The sequence below is a fragment of the Rhagoletis pomonella genome, unplaced genomic scaffold, assembly GCF_013731165.1.
Source record: "Rhagoletis pomonella isolate Grant_MI unplaced genomic scaffold, Rhpom_1.0 Rhpom_scaffold_00001, whole genome shotgun sequence".
NCBI classification, from domain to species: Eukaryota; Metazoa; Arthropoda; class Insecta; order Diptera; family Tephritidae; genus Rhagoletis; species Rhagoletis pomonella.
In genome coordinates, this window is record NW_023458555.1 from 53,798,312 (window position 1) to 53,823,672 (window position 25,361).

The 25,361-nt window shown below is 37.5% G+C and overlaps 1 protein-coding gene and 1 long non-coding RNA gene across 5 annotated transcripts in view; both read left to right on the forward strand.

Moving 5' to 3' along the window:
- Positions 1-25,361, forward strand: part of LOC118746209 (regulating synaptic membrane exocytosis protein 1) — a 322,168-nt gene that overhangs the window by 130,562 nt on the left and 166,245 nt on the right. The gene's annotated exons all lie outside the window — the stretch shown is intronic.
- On the forward strand, positions 867-8,445 carry LOC118746235. Its single transcript, XR_004993815.1, has 3 exons — positions 867-1,488; positions 7,616-7,913; positions 8,037-8,445. It is a non-coding gene; the product is annotated as an uncharacterized LOC118746235 (long non-coding RNA).

The following is a 25,361-nucleotide window of genomic DNA, read 5'->3' on the forward strand; positions in this document are numbered from 1 at the left end:
AAATGCTGCTATGTGTACGAAATTTGTGTTTTAAATCACTAATTCATCGAATATGTCAAACGCAAATTAATGCAATTATGTACAAAGATACGAGTGTTTTCAGTGGAAATTCGCCATGAAGAATGTAAAGCATAGTGTTTTTTGTAAATGTCCTTGAGTTGACTGGCATTCAGGAGGCAGCTCATAGCGAGCAAACCGAGCATTGCATTTTACGCACAAAAGGTGTAAAATCAGTGTTGCCACTATGTGAGTAGTTCCTCAAAACGTGAGGAATTTCCGTTGAGTTTGAGTATTTTGTGAGGATTTTTATTTTGAGGAATTTTCCCTCGATATATTTGCCGATAACAAATGCAACCATGTTTTACACAACAGAGTTGTTAAATCGCTTTGGAAATTTTTGAACAAAAAGCTTTTCGAAGTTTTACAAGGAGCGAACTACACCACACAAGCGGTTTGTATAACATTCTTCAAACCTACTTTTCGCATTTCGCCATACACCATGCAAACATGACTCGTTCAAGTAAAGAATTTTAGTTTTCTTTCAGTTTACAATGTAAAAGAGCTTGGTTTTCTTCCATTTTTCTCTCTTGCGTCAACTTGGCGCAACTTATTTTGAACTTGCAAAATCTCGATATCGAATGGAGAGAACACGCATTGTTTGATCATAAGAATATTCATATTGATTCTTCATTTTAGATCCAAAAAATTATAGGAAAAAGTTTTTGAATCAAAAGATTCCTCAGGTTCATATAAGTTTCCCAATAAAAAATTAATTATATCTGCATTACTAATATAGCCCTTTTCTAATGCTTTAGTAGAATGTATATTTAGTAGTTTAAAAATGTGTAGGCCTGACTTGAGAACCAGATTGAGCACTGATATAGTTGCAGCAATATTATATAAAAATCAAGGCAGTAAAAATAGCGGCGATACTTTGTTTGAGCCGCAAGAACAAATGTACCAACTGAATTGGAGAATGTAATTGATTTTTATACTATACCTGTAAATAGTAGTACATAATACTCATATCTCTAATAAAAAAAGTTTGAGTAATTTGTTCGGATTTTGAGGATTTTTCATTTGTTTTTGAGGAATTTGGCAATTTTTTTGTGGCAACACTGTGTAAAATGCATGCATACACAGAAAGTTATCTACAAATGTGTGCGTTAAAGAAAAATTTAAATAAGTAAAATCTATGTATGCACATAGAAAATTGTGTGAAAAATACCGAAAAAAAACTTAGAGAAAATAAAAGGAAGAAAACGGACTAAAGATATCGAAAAAATCGCGCTGATTTCCAAAGCGCCGAAAAAAAACTAAATCAAAAGTTAAAAATGTTCGAAAATCACAAGTCTAGTGAAAAAAGTAGATGAATATTAAACCTGAAAAAAATAATTACAACGTAAAACAGTAACAGATAAAAATAAATTTAATATTTGACTAAGAAAACGAAAGCGAGGTGAACATAAATACATACATTTGTACATGGTATGCGTTTTCAGTTTTTTTTTCTTTGTAAATAAAAATATATTTCATGCTACCGGAACTAATACAAAACTTATCCAGCTGTCGTTCAAAAAGAAAGGAAAATCAATGAAAGCAATAAATTTGGCGTAGTTTTTTTGTTTTTGTTTCTGTTATTTGTATTTTTATTTTTTGCTCTCCACCTAATTTACAATGATATACATATGTATGTATATTGCTTATAATTTTTTTCTGGCTGAGTTCGTTGCGCTTGAAGCAACACCAGCCATCTTTCCAAATCTCGGTGGACATTTAATAAATCATTAACTTGCCTCTGGCTGTTTTCGATGTAATTCTATTTAATCGCATTGAATTGCAATTCTCTATTACCGATGGGCTTTTGCGTTGAAGAAATATGTCTGGCGCTTCCATATGCTTGCTATCGCAACTCCTACAAGAGTTAATCATTATGTCGTCTGTCAGTTTTCTTCAGCTACCTTTATTAATACATGCACATACATACATACATACAAATTTATTTATGTATTTCTTTACCCAATTCTTTTGTACCCCTCCGTTTTATTTGCAGTTGCTGTATTTACGTCCTACGTCCTACGCCAGCTGACATACTCACAGACTCACACGAACATACATATAGCAATGTGTAAAAATAATTCACACTCGTACATATGTATGCGCGCAAACTCGTCCGCAAGCATGTTCGTATTGCACGCTTGGCTGCTCTGCTCTTTATCCTAAGGTCGTTCGTATTCTCCGACCATCCACTTCCCGCTCCCCCTCTCCCCACTCCTACGTCTCCCTACCACCCACCCATCAGCACATCAGTGGCACATGCCACATGTCGCTTACATGAACTGCAAAGCGTAGCAAAGTTGGTCGATCCTTCAGTCGCGTAAGACTAACAACATTTTGGCCTGCTTTGTGCGTGTGACTTGCTCGTTATTGTGCAGTTTTGCTTACAACGACTTTTACTCTACGGCTGCATGCATGCTCAAGTGTGTGCCGTGAGTGCTGCGTATGTAGGTTCATTGTGTCCTGTGTTCCAATACTATTTTTGGTGCTCGACTCTAAATTTATCTATGAAAGGAGATTTTCAGCGCTTGTCCTTTAATTATATTTCTAGTATACAGTTTGAAATTTACTTATTGATCAAAATTGTGGCTCCAAAAGAATGACTTTGAAGTTAACAAGTGAGTTTGATGCGTACATTTTTTGTTAAAGTGTGAGAAAAGTGTAGCATCTGCTATAAGAATTGATGAAAAGTAAAAACAGATTTTCTCGACCCATTCAACTTTCCTTGTGAGATATAAAAAAAAAACATACAAATCTCTTCCGACAACGTTGGGAACTCTAAAATAATACAATCGTCAGCAATATTTTTTGGATACGATTTCATTCGAATGGTATATTCGGATAAGGTTAGACTAGCACACAATCACAAACATTGTTTTTAAAATTTTCGACTATATAAAGCTGTGCAAGTTCGTCCTTAGCTCCTTTTTGAAGTCTGATTGTCCAAGACGATATCTTCTAAAAGAGGATACAAATATGATAGGATGCGTAGACATAATTGTGGGTCGTTGATTCAGGATATTATCGTGATAGGTTCGCATTGAGAAAAGATTCAATTCTAACATAGAAATGTTACTTTTATGCCATGTACGAGTACGTCATTTAAGATATGACGCATCAATAACATTATTTCCTGCCCCGATTTCATAGAAACAATTGTTTCCCATTTAAAGTCGACAAAAAGATGATTCGTGCCAATTTGTTTATCAAGTGCCTTGTCCAGAATTTGACGTGCTTTGAAAATCTAGTCAATGGTGGTCTTACCAGGTCTGAAGCGACACTTATAAGGTCCAATCGGTTGGTTTGTGAACGGCTTCAAGCTTTCAAACAATATCGTTGACAGGAACTTGTACGCAATATTCAGAAGGCTTATTCTGCGATAGTTGGCGCAGTGGATTAGGCAAAGAACACTGAGATACCAATCTTCGGAAATGTATTCATCAGACCAAATTCGGCTTAAGAGCTGGTACATGCGCCCCAAAAACTCTTCTCTGCGGCTTTGAACATCCCAGCGGTATACAGTCAGCTCCACGGGCCTTGTTGTTCTTATGCCGCCTTATTGCTGTTCACACCTCGCCTTGGTAGAGTAGAGAGACGTAAGCTTAGTCCCTATACATTGGTTCGGGTCCTCCTTCATCAAACCCGCCACCTGTGTCGCCATATCTCACGCGTACTCTGGACATACGTGACCAGATTTCCGTCTTCATCTTTGCCGGAGCTAGCGCCGGTCTTAAGATCATTTAATTCCTGCCTTATTTTCTGATAGAATTTTAGAGCCGCATTACTACCTGCCAGCATTTCAAGCTCTTCGCACTCACTCCTTTTTGCCTCTCTTTTATTTCTCTCGAAAAGGCAGCCGTGCGGCACTCTTCGTCATACCAGTTGTTTCTGCGTGGTTAATAATAAGCAACAGCCACGTCCACAGCGGTACGAAGGGATTTGGAGATGGAATTCCACTCTCATTTATGTCCAGGCGACGAGGAGTTGCTTGATTAAGCAGGATTGAGAGTCGATTACTAAATTTTTCGGCTTTCCGTTGCGACTGCTGCTTTGCGACGTCGAACTTTCACCGCGTTGCCTGACGCTGGTTTTTTTATTGTACAGAGGCGCATGCGGACCTTAGCTTCAACAAGGTAGTGATCCGAGTCGATGCTGGCACCTCGGATTTAGCGCACGTCAAGAACGCTCGAAGCATATCTTCTGTTTATCACAACATGATATATTTGGCTCTTCGTTCTTTGATCAGGGGATACCCAAGTGGCTTTGCGGATGTTTCAATGCTGGTGTCTGATACTACTAACCACCATTCACCATGCCCCGCGAAGTCGATTAGTCTCTCTCCGTTGTCGAAGGTGTTGTCATGAATGCTAAATTCTCCGACTGTTGGACCAAATATGCCTTGTTTGTCCATCCTGGCATTAAAGTCGTATTTGAGGTCTTCAGCAAGTTACGTGCTCTCACTAGGGATGTTAATTTTTTCGATTTTTGCGATCCCGGGATTTTCGGAACATCGTTCGTACAATCCCGGGATTAGTCCCGGGATTTAGATATTCATTATTTTCCAATAACTTAACATGAAAAAATTGTATCAATATAGTTCCAGAAGCTGTCCTACCATATAATAAATAATAAATAAATGGGTTCGAAATCTACTTTATTATTTAAGTTGAAAAATATTTCATTAGTAATATAACAAAAGACAGTAATTGAATTTATACGCATTGAACAATACTTTAGCGTTTACATATCCGATAAACTAACTGAAGCTCGATGCAATAAAAAACTTAAGTCAACATATCGCACACCGTCCTCAAAAGAGTCACAACCCATAATAATACGTTTGCCAGAAAAGGCGAATAACTATTTTTTATCACATGGTAATTATATGGGCAAGGGTAACTTTACCTTAGGTTTTTTTTGTAACAAATTATAACACAGATTTACTCCATATTTTGCTGAAAGGTAAATAAAAGCTCTGCGTGCATTTTTAGTGCATAATCTCAAAAATGCCAAATTTTGAGTTGTGACTCTTTTAAAGACGGTGTGCGATATGTATTGTGTGGCTGAAAGAAGTTCATAATACTCGTGGCAGAAATAAAAGAAACGCCTTATTTCAACCAGTTTAGTCTATACCACTTTTCTTTATTTAATATGTAAATTTTTTTATATGTCTACCTCATCTGATTTAAATTACAATAATAATACAAAAATTATAAAAATACAAAAAAAAGTCCAATATTTCAAACTTTTTACTCAGCATTTTTAGAAAAAACTTGAGGATCGCAGTTTTATAGCCCATTAATTTGAAGTATGATGAAATGCAAGTTTCATGCAGTTACAAAATACCGTTGATTTTTTGGGAATTTTTTAAACGATGCAGGGCATTTTCTTTAATCAATTTAATTTTTTTAAGCTAATAAAGTTAGACGGACTATATTCGCGGACGTTGTCGAATTTATATTAGTCCTTAACATATAATTTTTTCAAAATAAATATTGCAAAATTCCAAGGATATTCAAGTATATAATTTTTAAGGACATTTTCAATAACTTATGCACCAAAAAATTTAATCTGTTCTTTCTCTACAGAATATTCTCTTTAATGTGATACGCATACTGTTTTCCTAAGTGCATTTTTTAAATCATTTTGTGAATTACTCATATTATTCAATTTTCAAAGTTTTTAAAAAATCCTGACGTCAGCAAGAAAAAACGCAATTTTACTGCATATATTTGGCCCAGATTTTTTTGTGCGTAAAATTGCCTGTCGCACGGTGCTGTGCGTATGTATAATAAGCTAGACATATATACAAAAATATTAAATATTAATAAAACAAAAGAAATATAGCGAAAACTGGTCAACATAAGGCATTCTATTATTGCCACCATTGCAAATTACAAATCCCGACAATCACGGAATTTTTGGGACTTACAAAAACATCTCTCTGGGTTTCACACACCAAAGAGACTAGATGCAATGCAAAGGGCCTATTTGACAAATTTAAAATTTTACAAGAGAATATAAAAAATTAAAATTTTAAGAGAAATGCTAACAAAGCTCTTAAGGATTTTAATAAATCTTGTATTTTTAAGACATGGCTTTGAATTTTGGTATAGGGGTGTATCTAAGGCCCAACTGACAGAAAATAAAAAAAGCGAATTTCTAAAAACTTGTCAAATAGAGATTTTTGCTTTAATGACGACAATATGTAAAGACTAAAACAATTCTATTAAGTACTTATTGTAATTTTGATATTTTGATATGATATGTTTTTGTTTTACCGCAATAATTACAAACAAAAAAATGGGTCATCCAATATTCTGCGAAGCATTTCCTCGCCGGAAAACAAGACATAATAGGGGTATTCTCTGAGTCTTGCAAAGCCCTTGCATGGTGCACAGATTGCACGGATTGCACGGTAAAAACCGGTTTTCGTATGGGACAGCTTTGCAAACCGTGCAATCCGTGCACCGTGCCAGGGCTTTGCAAGACTCAGAGAATACCCCTAATGAATTTGCGGCAGTGTGCTCTTTAAAATTAGCTGCAAAAAGTGCGACGAGTGATGTTCCGATATCAGTACTTAAAAATATATACTCGAGTACTTCTACCAGGTACTGAGTATTTTGTGTACTCTGTGGAGAGCACAAGTAGTAGCGAATCAGAGGGAGATGTGGAGGCAGCCTATGTTTTTTGAAAGCATCGTCGATAATTCCTTTTGAATCAGAAAATCAAAAACCAAAAAACTTTGAGTTTTCTTAAAACTTAACGCCTCCCGTTTCAGCACTTTTAAGTAACCCCATTTTAGGATAGGAGGATACGGAAGGTAATTTTGCTGCGCTTTATTGGCTTCCACGTATTCTAATTTGCGTTGTCGCCAATTCAGTTCCTTGTTAATGACCGTTTTTTAAGGCAGGGAGTAACAAAATATAAATAGTTACAAATAATAAATAGCCTATCTTCACTGTGTATTTTAAATACTTAAAAGAGAGAAACGGTCGTTGAATTAAATTTTGAGTACTTTTGTGTACAAGTAGAATCGAGTGCTTTCCAGCGATACTTTGAGTAGCATCGAGTACTTTAATGAGCAAAAGGGTCAGTTACATAGGGGTATTGGACGACGCCGGAATGGTCAATGACTGCATAATGTTTACCATGAATCCCTCTGATAATTTAATTTTAATTTTTAGCCACATACATATTTCTACACCACTAATGCCCAGGGCCTATACTCGCGAGAAAACGCTTTTAAGAGCCTTCGACCTCTGATCGGCGCTGATTTATGTCCTTTTTTCTGTTCATCCACAAAAAATTTACATAGTATATAAAATTTTTATATTATACTAACATTTTATGTTTATTTTTTTTTAATTAAATGTTGGTCACGTTGTCTTGAGAGTTACAAACATTTTTGTGACACGCTGGTACTATCTTTAGGTGAAGCGATGAGCTTTTTGAGCTTTTAAAACCTGCCAAAAATGTGATTGTATGAGTGTATCCGGAACTGTTCTAAATGAATAGTTATTTTGTAGGAATAAAAAAAAACACGTTTTAATTGCAGTCGTTAAATGAAGCATCAAAAAATTACGATTTTATACAAAATGTGAGAAAGAGCGCTTTCTTTGATAACACGAAAACAGTTTTAAAATAAAAATAAAATACATACGTAAGTAATGCTAGAATGTGGACAATGGAAAATTGGACCAAAAAACGCCAGGATGTGGTCAAAATAAAATGATAAAAAATTAACTGTTAAATTGCTTTTATAAAAAAATCTCTACATATGCTTATTCACGTCGAAAAAAAGAAACTGTAACCGGAAAAGAAAGAATCTAGTCTTTGGATATAGAAGTCGAAAGGTAGGTGGAATAAGAGACTGAACTCGATCTTTTTCACATCGAAGTAGATTTAACTTCATGAACATTTGGACACGAATTAAATTTATCTGCTACATAAAATGTTTTGTTGTTTTTGTACACCAGCAAATAGAAGAGCTTATGCCTGCCATTGAAATTAAGAAGAGAACACGCTTACTTTGCATTGCTGTAAACGCCTCAATGCCAGATTTGCTCAAACTACAATACAAAAACAAAACCGAGTACAAAGTACTACAATAAATAACAAAAGAGAGGAAAACCACCACATACCGATGAACACCCGAATAATTATTTACAGTATATTTATTTGTTGACATTAATACATACTACCACCAGATCTTTTATAATATTGATGTAAACGCCAATAAAAATACACAGATCCAGCTAAAATTAATACTAAATGCAAATGGAATAAATCAATATCAAAATAAAGACACACAAACTGAATCCACAAAAAATTATTTCGTGCATTGATACTCTCATGATGGCATACCTAATATACATACATACACACATAGTAACGGGTGATTTTTTAAGAGCTTGATAACTTTTTTTTTAAAAAAAACGCATAAAATTTGCAAAATCTCATCGGTTCTTTATTTGAAACGTTAGATTGGTCCATGACATTTACTTTTTGAAGATAATTTCATTAAAATGTTGACCGCGGCTGCGTCTTAGGTGGTCCATTCGGAAAGTCCAATTTTGGGCAACTTTTTCGAGCATTTCGGCCGGAATAGCCCGAATTTCTTCGGAAATGTTGTCTTCCAAAGCTGGAATAGTTGCTGGCTTATTTCTGTAGACTTTAGACTTGACGTAGCCCCACAAAAAATAGTCTAAAGGCGTCAAATCGCATGATCTTGGTGGCCAACTTACCGGTCCATTTCTTGAGATGAATTGTTCTCCGAAGTTTTCCCTCAAAATGGCCATAGAATCGCGAGTTGTGTGGCATGTAGCGCCATCTTGTTGAAACCACATGTCAACCAAGTTCAGTTCTTCCATTTTTTGGCAACAAAAAGTTTGTTAGCATCGAACGATAGCGATCGCCATTCACCGTAACGTTGCGTCCAACAGCATCTTTGAAAAAATACGGTCCAATGATTCCACCAGCGTACAAACCACACCAAACAGTGCATTTTTTCGGGATGCATGGGCAGTTCTTGAACGGCTTCTGGTTGCTCTTCACTCCAAATGCGGCAATTTTGCTTATTTACGAAGCCATTCAACCAGAAATGAGCCTCATCGCTGAACAAAATTTGTCGATAAAAAAGCGGATTTTCTGCCAACTTTTCTAGGGCCCATTCACTGAAAATTCGACGTTGTGGCAGATCGTTCGGCTTCAGTTCTGCACGAGCTGTATTTTATACGGTTTTACACCAAGATCTTTGCGTAAAATCTTCCATGTGGTCGAATAACACAAACCCAATTGCTGCGAACGGCGACGAATCGACATTTCACGGTCTTCAGCAACACTCTCAGAAACAGACGCAATATTCTCTTCTGTACGCACTGTACGCATTCGTGTGGTTGGTTTAATGTCCAATAAAGTAAACTGAGTGCGAAACTTGGTCACAATCGCATTAATTGTTTGCTCACTTGGTCGATTATGTAGACCATAAATCGGACGTAAAGCGCGAAACACATTTCGAACCGAACACTGATTTTGGTAATAAAATTCAATGATTTGCAAGCGTTGCTCGTTAGTAAGTCTATTCATGATGAAATTTCAAAGCATACTGAGCATCTTTCTCTTTGACACCATGTCTGAAATCCCACGTGATCTGTCAAATACTAATGCATGAAAATCCTAACCTCAAAAAAATCACCCGTTACAAGCGAATATACGAACATATACACTCCAATGCATTTACATATATGTACATTCATATGTATTTATTTTTCGTAGTTATCCTGCAGTGAAAAAATATTAATTCATAAAATTAACAACTTGTAGTTATTTAGCTTTTTTTGCGGGGATCGATAAATACCTCACATTTAATTAACTATGACAAAATCAACTCAAAGTGAGTTGTAAAGTCATGCAGGAGTCATGCAGACGTAACCGACAGTTTGTTTTCTTTAAACAAGTTTTTTTCTGAATATCGTTATACGAAAATTACTTGGAATACACTTTTTTCCTGCACTTCTCAGATGCTTTTTCGAATTCAGGACAAATAAAATGAACACCGAAATTTTACATTATCATATTGATTCTTATGGATATGATAGTAAACAAATATGTAATCTTCTTCTTCTTCTTTTTTGGCGCTGTAACCGCCTAAGCGATTTTGGGCGAGTTCAGCAAAGCACGCCAGTCGTTTCTCCTCTGTGCCAACTGACGCCAATTGGAAACGCCAAGTGAAGCCAAGTCCTTCTCCACCTGATCTTTCCATCGCAGTGGGGGCCCCCCTCTTCCTCTGCTACCACCAGCGGGTTCCGACTTGAATACATTCAGAGCTGGAGCGTCGGTGTCCATTCGAACGACATGGCCAAGCCAGCGGAGCCGCTGTATTTTAATTCGCTGCACTATGTCCATATCGTTGTGAAGCTCATACAGCTCATCGTTCCATCGTCTGCGGTACTCGCCGTCGCCAACGCGTAAAGTACCGTAAATCTTCCGCAAAATATTTCTCTCAAACACTCCAAGAGCCGCCTCATCGGATGTTGTCATTGTCCATGCTTCTGCGCCATATACCAGCACGGGCATGATGAGTGAATTATAGAGCGCGGTTTTCGTACGTCGAGAGAGGACTTTACTCCTGAATTGCTTACTCAGTCCAAAGTAGAACTTGTTGGCAAGGGTGATTCTAAGTTGGATTTCAATGCTGACATTATTATCGGTGTTAATGCTGGTTCCCAAGTAAACGAAATTCTCTACTTTCTCGAAATTGTAACTGTCAACAGTGACGTGGGTGCCAAGGCGCGAATGTGCTGACTGTTTGTTTGATGACAGGAGATACTTCGTCTTGTCCTCGTTTACCACCAGACCCATGCGCTTTGCTTCCCTATTCAACTTGGAAAAGGCAGAACAGACTTCGCGGTTTTTGTTACCAATGATGTCGATGTCATCGGCATAAGCCAGCAAATGCACGCTCTTGTAGTAAATTGTTCCTGAGCGGTTCACTTCTGCAGCTCTTATTATCTTCTCCAACATCAGATTAAAGAAGTCACTTGACAGGGAGTCGCCCTGCCTGAAACCCCGTTTTGTGGCGAACGGCTCGGAGAGGTCTTTTCCAATTCTGACGGAGCTGGTGGTATTGCTCAACGCTATTTTCCACAGCCGTATGAGTTTTGAGGGGATGCCAAATTCTGACATAGCGGCGTATAGGCAACTCCTTTTAGTGCTGTCAAAAGGGGCTTGAAGTCGACAAATAGGTGGTGAGTGTCGATCCTTTTCTCGCGGGTCTTTTCCAAGATTTGGCGTATTGTGAATACCTGGTCTATGGTGGATTTTCCAGGTCTAAAGCCACACTGATAAGGCCCAGTCAGTTCATTGACGGTGGGCTTCAGTCTTTCACACAATACGCTCGATAAGACCTTGTAACCTATGCTTAGAAGGCTGATCCCGCGGTAGTTGGCGCGGATGGCGGGGTCACCTTTCTTGTGGATTGGGCAGAGCACACTTAAATTCCAGTCGTCGGGCATGCGTTTATCTGACCATATTCTGCACAAGAGTTGATGCATGCACCTTTTCACTCCCCGCCGCCGTACTTGAATAGCTCAGCTGGCAGGCTGTCAGCTCCAGCGGCTTTGTTGTTTTTCAGCCGCGTTATTGCTATACGTACCTCGTCATAGTCAGGCGGTGGAACGTCGACTCCGTCATCATCGACTGTGGGCTCGGGTTCTTCTTCTCCACAACTTTCCGTGCTGCTACCATTTAGTAGGGTGGAAAAGTGTTCCTTCCATAACTTAAGTACGCTCTGGACATCAGTTACTATGTCGCCATTATTGTTCTTACAGGAGTGCGCCCCGGTCTTTAAACCTTCCGTAAGTCGCCTAACTCTCTGGTAAAATTTTCGGGCATTCCTCCTGTCGGCCAGCATTTCAAGCTCTTCGCACTCACGTATTTCGGCCTCTCTCTTCTTGTTGCGGCAAATACGTCTCGCTTCCCTCTTCAGATCACTATAGCGGTCCCACATAGCGCGCGTTGCGCCCGATCGCAGCGTGGCCCTGTAGGCGGCATCTTTTTTTTCTGCAGCTTCCTGACACTCCTCATCGTACCAGTTGTTCTTTCGGGCTCGCTGAAATCCGACTACTTCTTCGGCGGCGGTACTTAATGAGCGGGAAATGTGGTTCCACTGCTCGCATATGTCGGTTTGTTGAAGAGTGCTCTCTGAGAGCAGGTGTGAGAGTCTAGTAGCGAAAGCGCTGGCTGTCTGTTGTGATTGCAGCTTTTCGACGTTAAGCTTTCCTTGCATATTTGGGTGCACGTTTTTTGCTGCACAGAGGCGGGTGCGTATCTTGGCTGCAACAAGATAGTGGTCCGAGTCGATGTTTGGGCCTCGGAGTGTGCGTACGTCTAAAACACTGGAAGCGTGCCTTCCGTCTATCACAACATGATCGATTTGGTTTCTCGTTTTTCGATCCGGAGACAGCCACGTAGCTTGATGGATCTTTTTATGCTTGAACCTAGTACTGCATACTACCATGTTTGGGGCCCCGGCGAAGTCGATTAGCCTCAATCCGTTGTCGGACGTTTCGTCGTGGAGGCTGAATTTTCCGACGGTGGTTCCAAAGATCCCTTCTTTGTCCACCCTGGCATTGAAGTCGCCAAGCACGATTTTGATATCATGACGGGGCAGCGCTCGTACGTGTGCTCCAAGCGCTCATAGATGAGATCCTTGGATGCCTCATCCTTCACTTCCGTCGGGGTATGGGCGCAGATGAGCGAGATGTTGAAGAATCTCGCTTTGATGCGGATTGTGGCTAGACGCTCGTCCACCGGGGTCAACGACAGTACTCGGCGACGGAGTCTATCTCCCACCACAGATCCAACTCCGAATTTGCGCTCCTTTACATGGCAGCTGTAGTAAACGTCGCAAGGCCCCATACATTGTTTGCCTTGCCCCGTCCAACGCATTTCTTGGATGGCGGTGATGTCAGCTTTTGTCCTTACGAGGACATCAACCAGCCGGGCAGAGGCACCTTCCCCATTAAGGGTCCGGCATTCCAGGTGCATGCCCTCAAATCGTAGTCCTTTAAACGTTTGCCGTGGTCGCCATCATAAGGACGGGTCTCGTCCGAGGCTTTGCCTTGCTTCTTCACTGCAAGCGGTTTTTACGTGGCGGGTCCCAAGCCCAGCGCACAACCCATTTCTGGGACGGGTGTGGTTTCGCAACCAAATACACGTTTATATAGCGAGCCGTTTGCTCCAAGCAGACACCCGCTTGCAGCCGCACCTACGCTGCAGACGCTGCAGACTTCAGTGAGCCCTTAAACTGAGTAAGTCAGAGTGGACCCACCGAAGCTCCCTCTCTTTCTGCCGTGACCCAAGGCTCCACTCGGATTGGTTACCGCATCTCGCACATGGGTTGCTCACGTTGCCCAGAGTGCGCGAACGAGGACGCAAGAGTCGGGATTGAGTATAGCCATGCAACTGTAACTGCATACCCAGCGCAATGACTATACCCCATTGCACTCGAAATATGTAATGGAGATAAATAATAAACATATAAGAAACCGCGTACATAAATCTTTTTCTTATATGTAGATATTTTATGTCCAAAAGTAGTTAGTTACAAGTAAGTGGACTCCTAATGGAGGGGTATCCAGATCTGACCTTTTAATAATAAAGGAACGCATTTTTGCGAGTTAAAAGCTCAAATGTCAAAGTACAAATTTTTTATATAATGAAACTACTTATGTAGTTCAAAGTTTTTCTCTTTTTACTTGTAAAATAAATATTTCTAAAACAAATGTATTTTTTGATTATTTTTCGGTTTTTTCTTCATTTAGTACCTTATTTTGCCTTTTAGTGCCCTTTCCTGCCTATTTTCCCCTTTTCTGTAGGTTTTCAGGTCCTTAAAATCCGTGCCCTGGTAATAACGTTGTGTGTGAACTCCGAAAAATTGGAATTAATGGGATTATTTTAACGCATACCTACGATGCAAAACTTAATCTAAAAATGCCTTAAAAATACCACAAATGCCATCATTATTATATGAGGTTATGTTAAAAGTGGGAAAAATGAGCCAATCGTTAGTTGCTCCTGTACGCGCTTTCTAGTGAACACGTTGCGCGCATAGGCGGTGAGCGTGCATGGTTCACGATGCGTGCGCGCTGTGACAAATGTTGCTGTAGGTCAAAAGCAGGAAATATCTAACAATTTTTTTTTTACAAATATTTTCTTCAATAAATGCAGTTTTCGAAAATATAAATGAAATGGAAAACAGTCGTATTTTTAATGCAACTTGAATATTTATAATATTTAATTTTAAATAAAAAATTTTTTTCTAAATTACAAAAATATATTTTTTTAAGCTCTAATGTCACACGCTTACAAAAACTTTGCTTATAAAAACTTTAAAAATTAAAATGTTTTAAAAAAAATTCTTAGAATCCCTTTCACATCTCTTAACATCTCTTCCCACAAATTTTCACGCGAAAATTCGAACTTGACTGAAATCCGAGGTCCAGTTGAGAAATTTTCACCCATTTATAAATTCTAAATAAAAAGATTGTCCTATAAAAATTCGTATGCACTCGAACACTTCTCTTCTTAATCAGGCATTTGTAGACGTTACTGTGTCATATGAGCAGACAAGAATGATCCGAGGTTAGTTAAGGTTGATTTATAATAAGCCTAACGAAGCACCTGCGGGCAAGAAGTATGTTTCGTTCGATCTCTGACTGACAGTATGCTGGCGCCTAAATAAGTAAACAAACTCCTTTACAGCTTCGAAGTACTGCCGTCAACGTGCTCGTGTCGTGCTCCCTTGCATGTTGCTAGGAGGTAATTTGACTTTTCCACTTTTCCCGTTTCCCGTTAAACCAATCTATTTTTCTTCTTTCTTAAGGTTGAGTAAAAGCGCGAAAGTTTTAAACGTAATTGCATTAAATGTGATATAAGTGAAAACGCATTTCAAATGGAAATAATGAGCCTCGACGCATATAGTATTTATACGGTATATAGCTGTGTTACTTAGTAAGAGATTTTTTTGGTATGTGTCTTTCAGACTGAAGTCATACCGGATTTCTCGATTTCTAAAATTGCTGAGGTAAGCTACTACCGCTGTGACGATACGCCACAAGAAAATTTTGCAATCCCTTTTTTGAAGGCACCGTTCGCTCGATTTTAATGAGACATACACCGATTTAAAGGATATAACTTCCTCTAATCCAGAAATGTTAATCCCGATATATAGGGCGCGTGGTATCTGACATATAGACTAAAATGTGAAAACCACTATATGTCGAAAACCAATTATGCTATGGAACTGAAACTTAGTACAGATGAATAAATTGTAAATACCCTACTTACGGTAAAAAATTATAGGTACTGGGAAAGTGGGCGTGGCACTTCCCATACAAACTGAGATTCTCATGTCGCTTATCTCTGGAACCGCTCATGCTAACGTTCCGAAATTTGCCACAGCAACATATGTTATCAATACCGTACTTACGGCGATGAGTGAAAGTTTTTGGAAAAGGGGACGTAGTACCGCCCATACAAACTGAAATTCTCATCTCGCTTATCTCTGGAACCGCTTATGCTAACGTTCCGAAATTTGCCACAGCAACATATGTTGTCAATGCCGTACTGAAGGCGAAAGGTGGTAGATTTTGGAAAAGGGGACGTGGCACCGCCCATACAAACTGCAATTCTCATATCACTCATCGCTGGAACCGCTTATGCTTACGTGCTGAAATTTGACACAGCAACGTATGTTGTCAATACCATACTTATGGTGAAGAGTGGTGGATTTTGGAAAATAGGCGTGGAACCGCCCATACAAAGTGAAATTCTCATATCGGTTATCTCTGGAACTATTTATTATAAAATTATGGAATTTTATACACCTACATTTATACACATATACAATCGCAAGAATCATTTAATTGGGAACCTTATTCTCCCAGTTTTTCGAATCGCATTGAATGATTGTTGTTTTGTGCAAAAAGTTTACAAGGATCAGTGCGTTGATTTTCCGATAGGTGGCGCAGGGATTGAGAACTATCCTAAAGAATCATATTTATGATCAGGTTTGTTTCACTTTTAGAACACATATTAGTAACATAAAATTTGGTGTAAATTGTAGCCCAGTCGTATGATGAATAAATATTGGGCTCTGGCCCAATCTTGATAAAAGCCCGTGTGAAACTGCCATTAGAGAAGGAAAAAATATCTTTTGTTGTAAACCTTCAAGATACTTTCTCAACCGTTAACGATTCTGATGAAAAAAAGAAGAGAGTTTGTATAGATGAGGGCAACTTCCAAGAGGCTCTCAGACAAATCTAATGGAAAAACTTATTTACAGTCTGAATTGGTATATGTTTGACATATTAGTCAGTGATGAACATCTCATCTATGCATTCATATACATATCGTCGTCGAACTTAGACTTTCTTATTTGTTTTTGTTTTTATTTTTACCTTTGCCTTTATCATTTTCTTTATCTCTAGTGCGCCGCAAAATGTGCCACAAAAGGTCGATTTTAAGTGCTAGAATTTGCTATTCAGTAGGCTGGCTCACGTCTCTAGTCTCAAACTAGTCTCTGACCTGCTCACAAAGAGGAACAAATATGGAAGAACAGATTATTTCTTTCTATTTTATTAAAAAAAAAGAAAAAAAACGAAAAATGGAGCGAATAAATATTTGTCCAAAAACATTTTCATTAGGAAATAAGCCAAAATGCTTTACTGTCATAAAAATTCAATGAAAAAAAATATATTTATTTTTTTTTAACATTAAGATCTAAAGATTATGTAAAAAAATAAAACTAACCAAAAAAAAGACGGGAACTAAATAGAAAAAATTAAAAATCGACTACGCCCGAGGAGGACTCAATCCCGGTTCTCTCGAGCGGCAGTCTAATGCTTTGATCACTCGGCCATTGGCACTCTTGGAGCGGCGCGAGCAAACGGCATACATACAGTACTCAAACAAATGACCACGTTTTGATTTTCTTCAAATATCTGTCATGTCTTTCGAGCGACAGTTTTTTGTTATTTTTATATAAAAATATCATCTAAGCTTTAACCGTGTAAATCACAGTTTCAAACTTTATACAAAAAATAAGGACAATTCAACAAATTTTCATCATTTTTATTCTGATTTTTGGGTATGCAGTTTTATAGCCTATGCAATTTTAGTCTAATGAAGTGCAAGCTTTCCAACGGCTGATTTTTAATTTTTTTTGTGATGGCTTTTTGCACTTTTTTCATATAAGTATAAATTTCTTATGAAATAAAACGTGGGACTGTCAGCAACAAAATTTCAAAATATCAACACAAGTTTTTGTAAATCGCGTTTGTTATTAAAAAAAAAAGAACGAAAAGAAGCCTTTAAATATTTTCTAAATTCAGAATAGAAAGTTGATATTTTAATGTAAATTTGTTGAATTTTCCTGAATCTTGTATAAAGTTTTAAACCGTGATTTACACGGTTTTAGTTAAAGCTTAGACGATGTTTTTATATAAAAATAACAAAAAAATTTAGAAAAACATTACGAATACTTAAAAGAAAAATACGTGGTCATATGTTTGAGTCACTGAAAATGCTATCAGTTGACTGTATGTTTTTGTTTTCACCAAACATTTTTATACCCCAGCGCACTTGTGCCCAAGGGTATTATAACTTTATTCACATAACGGCTGTTTGTAACACGCAAAACGAACCGAGATAGATATAGACAAATGTATACATAAACGATCAGAATGAAAAAATAAATCGGCTAAGTGGTGACTGTCTGCATGTGAATCCATCTGCACATCTGTGCACACGATAACTCAAGTAAATATTGAGATTTCTTAACGAAACTTGGTACATGCACTTCTTTCGGGCGTAGGACGAAAGGTATTGAAAATGGGCAAAATCGGACAATAACCACGCCTACCTCCCATATAACGGTAGTTTTCAGGAATACGAAAACTACGATATTTTATTAACTACTGAAGATTATTCACTCAAAATAGATATTTACAACAATTTTTAGACGAAAAATAAGAATATTATAAACTTTTGCAAAATGGGCGTAGCCACGCGCACTTATGGTCACATATGTATATTTTGGTAACCGCTGCACCAATTTCTCCCAAAGCACAGTTGGCATTGGTATAACATACCACCAAATGGCCGAAAAGTTTTAAAATCGGGCAATAACCACGCCCACATCCCATATAACGGTAATTTAGAGAAATACGAAATCTTCGATAAATCAGTAAATATTAAAGCTAATTTCTTCAAAATTGATGGTTGCAACAATTCTTTACCAAGAAATATGTTTATGATAAAATTTTGGAAAATGGGCATGGCACTGCCCACTTATGATAAAATATATGTATCTCGGTAATCGTTCTACCAATTTGTACCAAACTCGGTATATTTATTGTGTTTGCCACATAAAAGCAAAACGTTGAAAATTTTTGAAATCGGACTAAAATTACGGACAGACTAATTAAGAAATGTTCTACAATCACAAATTTTCGGGACATCACAAATTATTCCACCAGAAAACAAATCGTTTTAAAGCCTTATAATACATTCTTACAAAGTTACTGTACCTTTTCCATTAATTAATTTATTCGATGTCCTTGGGAGAGATACAGCCGTTCTATTAAATATTTAAAGATGCAGATTTACTAGAAATGTGTTCAAATATGGGAAATAAAGGGTGAACACACCAAAACTGCGACACTTAGAAATTACTACCAGAAACAAACTAGAAGGCTCTGAAATTATTATCTTTTTTTTTGTATTATATAACTTGGAAGTTTAGATGTTATTAAAATGTTAAAATATTAGTTATTATTTACTCCATATGCAAGTGATCGGTATTTTCATCGCACACGCGCCATCATGTTCTGCACGACTGCGTCATCGACTTTACACGATGCGCACAACTACTTTGTTTTGCACTCTTCAATATTTTTCACTGTTTCACCTGTTTTCTTCAAGATTCCTTTAACAATTGACCAATATTCCCCAATAGGACGTAGCTCTGGGCTATTGGGTGGATTGCAATCGTGAGGTACAAAATTTATGTTATTTGCATTATACCACAGCAATGTGTCCTTGGCATAGTGGCAGCTTGCCATGTCCGCCTAAAACAGTGGCGTACTCCCTATCTGTTGATAAATGACAGAAGACGCCTTTTGAGGCACTCATCCCGATAAACTTGATCATTCATTGTCCCGGATGGGAAAAAATGGCTGCTCTTACGGCCACAGGAACAAATAGCTTGCCAAACCATGTGGTTTTTTGGAAATTTGGACTTCATTTTCAGCTTACAACTTTCAGGGGCATCTTGACGACTTGCAGCAGTATAAAAATCTTGACCTGCAATATATTTTGAATTTTTAAAGCAGTAGGTTTCGCAGTCCATAACAATGCAGTTGTATTTTTTAATTTAGAATTCATACAACTTCCGAATGCGGCATTTCGCTGTAGCATTCTACTTTGCGCCTCCGTCTGGCGCTGTTTGAGCTGTAGAACATCTCAGTGAAGCTTTCCGCTTTACCTTTTGTACGAAAAACTGCGATCTCCGTACGGATTTAGCAACATAACGCGACAAAATCTTCGGATCTCTCGAAAACGCACTGAGGACCTTCCGAGCACTGTTTTTATCACTTTGACCATGCTAAATCCCTGGTTTTCTCGTAACTGCCAGGCCTCATTTGTACCGATTAAAACCATTGTAAACTGTCGAATAGTGCAATCATTAATTTTTAGCAATTTTACGTGCACTTAAGGCCGGATCATTTATAAACTCGTGCAAAATGGTTTGTCTCGTTCCTAACTCGGTTGCCATTTTTAACTCAACTAGGAATCAAATTCAAATGAAATTTCTTCTACGTCCAACTAAGGTCATGGTCAGCTTATGGTATTTGAATTTCAAAATATTGAAATCTTTTTGGGTAAGTTATAAGCTTCCCAAAGTGTCGCAGTTTTGGTGTGTTCACCCTTTATATCGAATTTTTCGCATTACCAAAGTTTTAATGGACGATTTGGTAGCCTTAATTCAAATTATTAACTAAAACTTCAACTAAAAGCTGGCACGTGTATCATTATCCTACGGCCAAAACTTCATACATATGTTGTTTAGGGTAAATAACACACACACACACACACACACACACACACACACACACACACACACACACACACACACATATATATATATATATATATATATATATATATATATATATATAGGGGGTATGCAAAATTTGCAAACAAATTGTTTTCCACATGAATATTCTTGGGACATTCTATTGTGCATATTGATGATTAGGTGATTATAAACACTCCCACACATATAATCGCCTATTGTGTTTTGGGTGTGTGTCGAACATTCATTTGTGGGGTAGGTACATTTTACTCATTGCATCTATTAATTGATTTTTGCATTTGTAAAATTCTAAGGTTACACGCACAGCCGATGTTCAATGCTGCAACCATCGCATATCATTCGTCTTAAGACGATATTTATGCCCACCTAACATTCGTAAACGTAGAAATGTGTATGTATATACATATATATACATACATATGCTTTGAACATACATGTGCATGTAGGAAGAAGGTTCAGTAAGGAAAGTGCTCTTGCCATGGCATTAAAAGTACGTCACAACAACAGCAACAAATCCAAAATACTGACTGGAATCAGTAAATTGTAGGCTTAGGTAGTTCTTCAATTAAATGAACTAAAGAACTGGTTGGTCTCAGTAATAGTTCACTCGTTCGGTTTTTTCATTAAACTAAATTTGTCATCGCTACTATTTCTCATTTTGGAGTAAATTTATTTATTATATTACAATGTCGAAAATTTGTATTGACTAATTATTACTATGTGCAGATGAGGGGAATGAGAAATCGGAGTGCCACTTCAACGAAGTAAATGAAAAGAAGTGAGGCAAGGTGCCGGTACTGCCACCAAGATATCAGTGATTTATGTGAATTAAAATTGCCAAATTTTCTATTTTGTACATATGTACATAAGTATATAACATGGTAATAAATTTGGTAATTGAACTTTGTTTAAAATGACATATGTATGTATGATTGCGATTTTATTACTCTATCGGACGTCTAGGTCTTGCTTGCAATCGTCTCGGTTACGATTAAGCTGGCTAAAATGATGCCGCCGGACTAATTTTTGAAGCATTCCTCGCAGACGAATCGTTCATGCTACCTATCGTTCGAGATACATGATTAGGCTGTAAGCTAAATGAATTATATGAGCTGAAGAACTAATTCAATTAGGCGAACGAACTACAACTGAACAGTTCACTCAAAAGAACTTAAGTACCCAACTCTAGTAAAGAGCATACTGTACATACATACATATATGCCCCTCAGGCTGCAGCAAATCAAATTGATTTCATTTTGTACAGATCAGGAAAAATACTTTTCTTATGAGTAATAAGTTAATAGTAAAAACAAATATTTTTAAAGCAAGCTTTCTACATATGCACGAAATCGGAACATAAATACTGGTTTACCAAATATATCGACCCGTGCGCCACCTATCGGATTAACTCATCTTACGTATTACATTGTCACCGGGTTTTAATCCAACTTTGTAGTTTCACGTGTCTAGGTCATCGGAAAGTTGGTCAAAAATTGAGTGCAAGATTTCGCCCTACAAACATACTTACATACATACATACATACATTGCAAGTTAAGTGAAAGCTTTTAAAATGTTCTAGATTCGATTGACATTTGAGCCGTTTATTTTGAAATTGGAATACCCTGGAAAAATCGTTGGATCATGTAGTCTATGTGTGGTATATTGGAGTACTTACAAAAGTGCTCCTCTGTCATGCCGTAGCGGACCAACTCGTGTCTCTGCGCCAGCTTATTGTTTGTTACCCGATCACTGCTGTTACTGTTTTAACGAAATGTGTTGAGCATTTGAAAGCACATTTGCATGTCTGGCTGGAGCTGAACGTGTCGAGATGCTCGCTATTAGTTGTTAGCTCCCAGCATGTTCGGGTTCGAATGCCGTCAGAGGCAACATGTATTTTTAAATTTTTGTTTTTGGTTTTTATTAATTTCGAAAAAGCATCTGAGAAGTGAAGAACAAACGCGTGTACAAACGAAAAAATATAACAACAATGCCATTAATATGTTGGAGTAGTTTTGTGCTACTCTGATGTAATGCAGAGATGGAGTATATGGTCGTGCCCTAGAACATCGCAATGTTAATTGGACCATATTTTTTATATGAATTGTGGTTAATTTTGGAGTACTCCTTGGTCCTTAGGGAGTACTCTTTACATGCATGCATGGAGTAGTCGCAATTTTTGCAGGGTAAGTCGCTTTACACCTCTTGTGCTTAAATGATCGGCTACTTTTATCTGAACGCGTCGATTATTCTTTCCACTTCATCAACCAAAGGTAGAAAGTTTTGCCGTTAGTTTATAACGACACATATTCTTGCAGTCTTGTAAAGCCATTGCACGGTGCACGGATTGCACGGTCAGAGCAAATTTTTCTATGTGCGGGATTTTCCTTAACTTTGGCGATAGCACACGCTATATTTTGCAGGGTATGTGTTACATGAACAAACATACGAACGAATGTATGTAAAAGCACGTTTGCCATTATGACCGAAATGTGTAATTTCTGGAATGGATGAGCTAGAAACTGTATTGTAAAACCTTGTATTTAATAAACACAGAGCCTATAGTCCATTCATAGCCCGGATACAGTTTAGACTGTAGTATTCTACATAATTTCGAGGCTTTTTATAACACGCGCAAGTAATAGGTACTAAATAAAAAAAATAATTGTTTTTTTTCCATTTCAACATCATTTCAAATAGGCATAATACGAGAAAAAAAGAAAGCTCAAGCAGTTCACCAACGGCACACAAAACAAAAGCAAAAGTGAAAACGAAGACCTTAAACTGCACGGCAATGGAAGGTCTCAAATGAACTCCATGATCGAATGTGTATTTTGTGGGATGTACCCCTGACACAGATTTTACTTGACTTTGGTCACGACACAAAAATAAAACGACAAGAATTGCAAAACATAACCAAAGTAACCAAAAAATAAATAAAATGGCAACCGAGATAGTTAAAGAAAAGCCGTACATTACTTGCAACTCTGTATTTCCCCTTCCGCAATAGTAAAAGATAAAGAAAAGTAGTAAATGAACAGCTAAAATAAATAACCAACAACTAACGTAGATACATATGTATGTGCCAAACACACTCGCACTTTCACCTTTGCACGCGCGTTTGTTTGTATTTAAGGAGGTGCACGAAAAACAAAGAAATCAGATCTCAAACGAATTTCCCTGAACTTATGTACATATACATATAATCTATGTTCATCTGATTAAGTAAATAAGCAACCGCATAGGACAACCCGCCTAAAGTATATATGTACATACATATCTACATACAGTCGCTTTCGATTTGCCACTTCTCTGCTCGCTATGTTTGAGTTCCGCTTGCTTAATGAAATACGTGTATGTGAAAGCAACAACAAAGTTATCAAGCAACGATGAACCTTGTAGAGTTTTATTGTAGCCGTCATCGATTCGCCAACAGTTAGCAAGTGGCGAAACGAACGAACTTAATGAGGTACAACCAAACTCGCTATCTTCTATCCGTGCTAGCTAACTTTGTTGTTGCTTTCACATGCAAAATTCTTCTTTAAGCGACCGGAACTCAAACATAGCGAGCGAGAAGTGGCGAATCGATCTATCATGTTGCATAGATAGTATGAATAGCATCATTGCTAGACAGTATGCAACGGATCGAGAATACCCCTAATGCGAAAGTTTGTGAGAGAGTGTGTGAGTCGGTTTTTGTTGCAAACTGAGAGATTATAACCTGGATTAGCATATAGGTTATTCTTCGATATTAAAATCGATTAAATCAAATATGACAACAATATGGGTGTCAAACGAAAGGGGTTGCAAACCATATACATATTTCAAAAATATTTTTGAAGGGTTAAAAAGTTAAAGTCAATTAATTAATAATAAAATATAATATTTTTGGAATTTTGGTCGTAAGAGGCAAGGGGTTCAAAAATTATTTATTCTTAACGTATTCTTTCAGTGGGTTGCCCGTTCAAAAAGTGGAAAGCAATTTAAGTAACATGTTAAATAACACATTTTAATATTTGTATTAAATGAGGTGGATTTATCAAAGCTTGTGTCTAAAATATTTGATTAAGAAATTCAAAATCGGTTTAATTAACAAGTTAAAGAGAAGACTTTGACAGGCTTGTCAAGTGAGAGTGGTTTAAGAAAACTTTACTTAAAAATATGTTTGTAGAGGGTTGGCACCTACTCAAAAAGTTAGTACTTAACTAGTTAGATAAAATATTTTAATATGGGTATCATACGGCCGCTGTGGTATAGTGGTTAGCAGTTCGCGCTACCATTCCGCAGTGTCTGGGTTAAAGCCCTGTTCAAAGCAACATCGCATATAAAAAAAAGTTTTTTTCTTAACAACGGTGGCCCCTTGCCAGGCAATGGCAAACCTCCGAGTGTCTTTCTGCCATAAAAAATCGCCGTTCGGAGTCGGCGTAAAAACGTAGGCACCTACCCTTTTTGTGACAACATCAAGCCGCACGCTACAAATCAGAGGAAAAGCTCGGCCAAACACTAAATCACATATGTGTAAGCGCCAATCTATTATTATTATTATTATTATTATTATTATTATTATTATTATTATTATTATTATTATTATTATTTTCATACGAGAGAAGCCTTAACAAAGCTGCACCGAAAATATTTTTGACGAGGATTGTCACCAATTGACTGGTTAAATAGTATATAAATCATACCAATAAATACGTATTACAAACTAGCGAATTCCCGGCTTTCTTTGAGTAAAAATCATTCAAATTTAAGATTAAAATATTACTCATGCGTAGTGGTGGGTTTACGCCTAGGTATTTACCCAATAATACCCATTTTCGTACTCGGGTATGTACCTAATTTGGGGTAGAGACTTACTGAATAAAATTTGAGTACCCCCTGCATCTGAACCTCTAAAATTTGCATTAAACTTATGTTTAATAAAGTAGTAGTAGTAGTAGGTGCGATTCATTACGCGATTTTTAACCGACTTCCAAAAAAGGAGGAGGTTATCAGTTCGTCGGAATATTTTTTTATTTTTTTTATTTTTTTTTTATTTTTTATGTATGTTACCGCATAACTTTGGACTGCGTCAACCGATTTCGATAATTCTTTTTGCATCGGAAAGGTAGTGTCTCAGAGGTGGTCCCATACTGGTTGAGA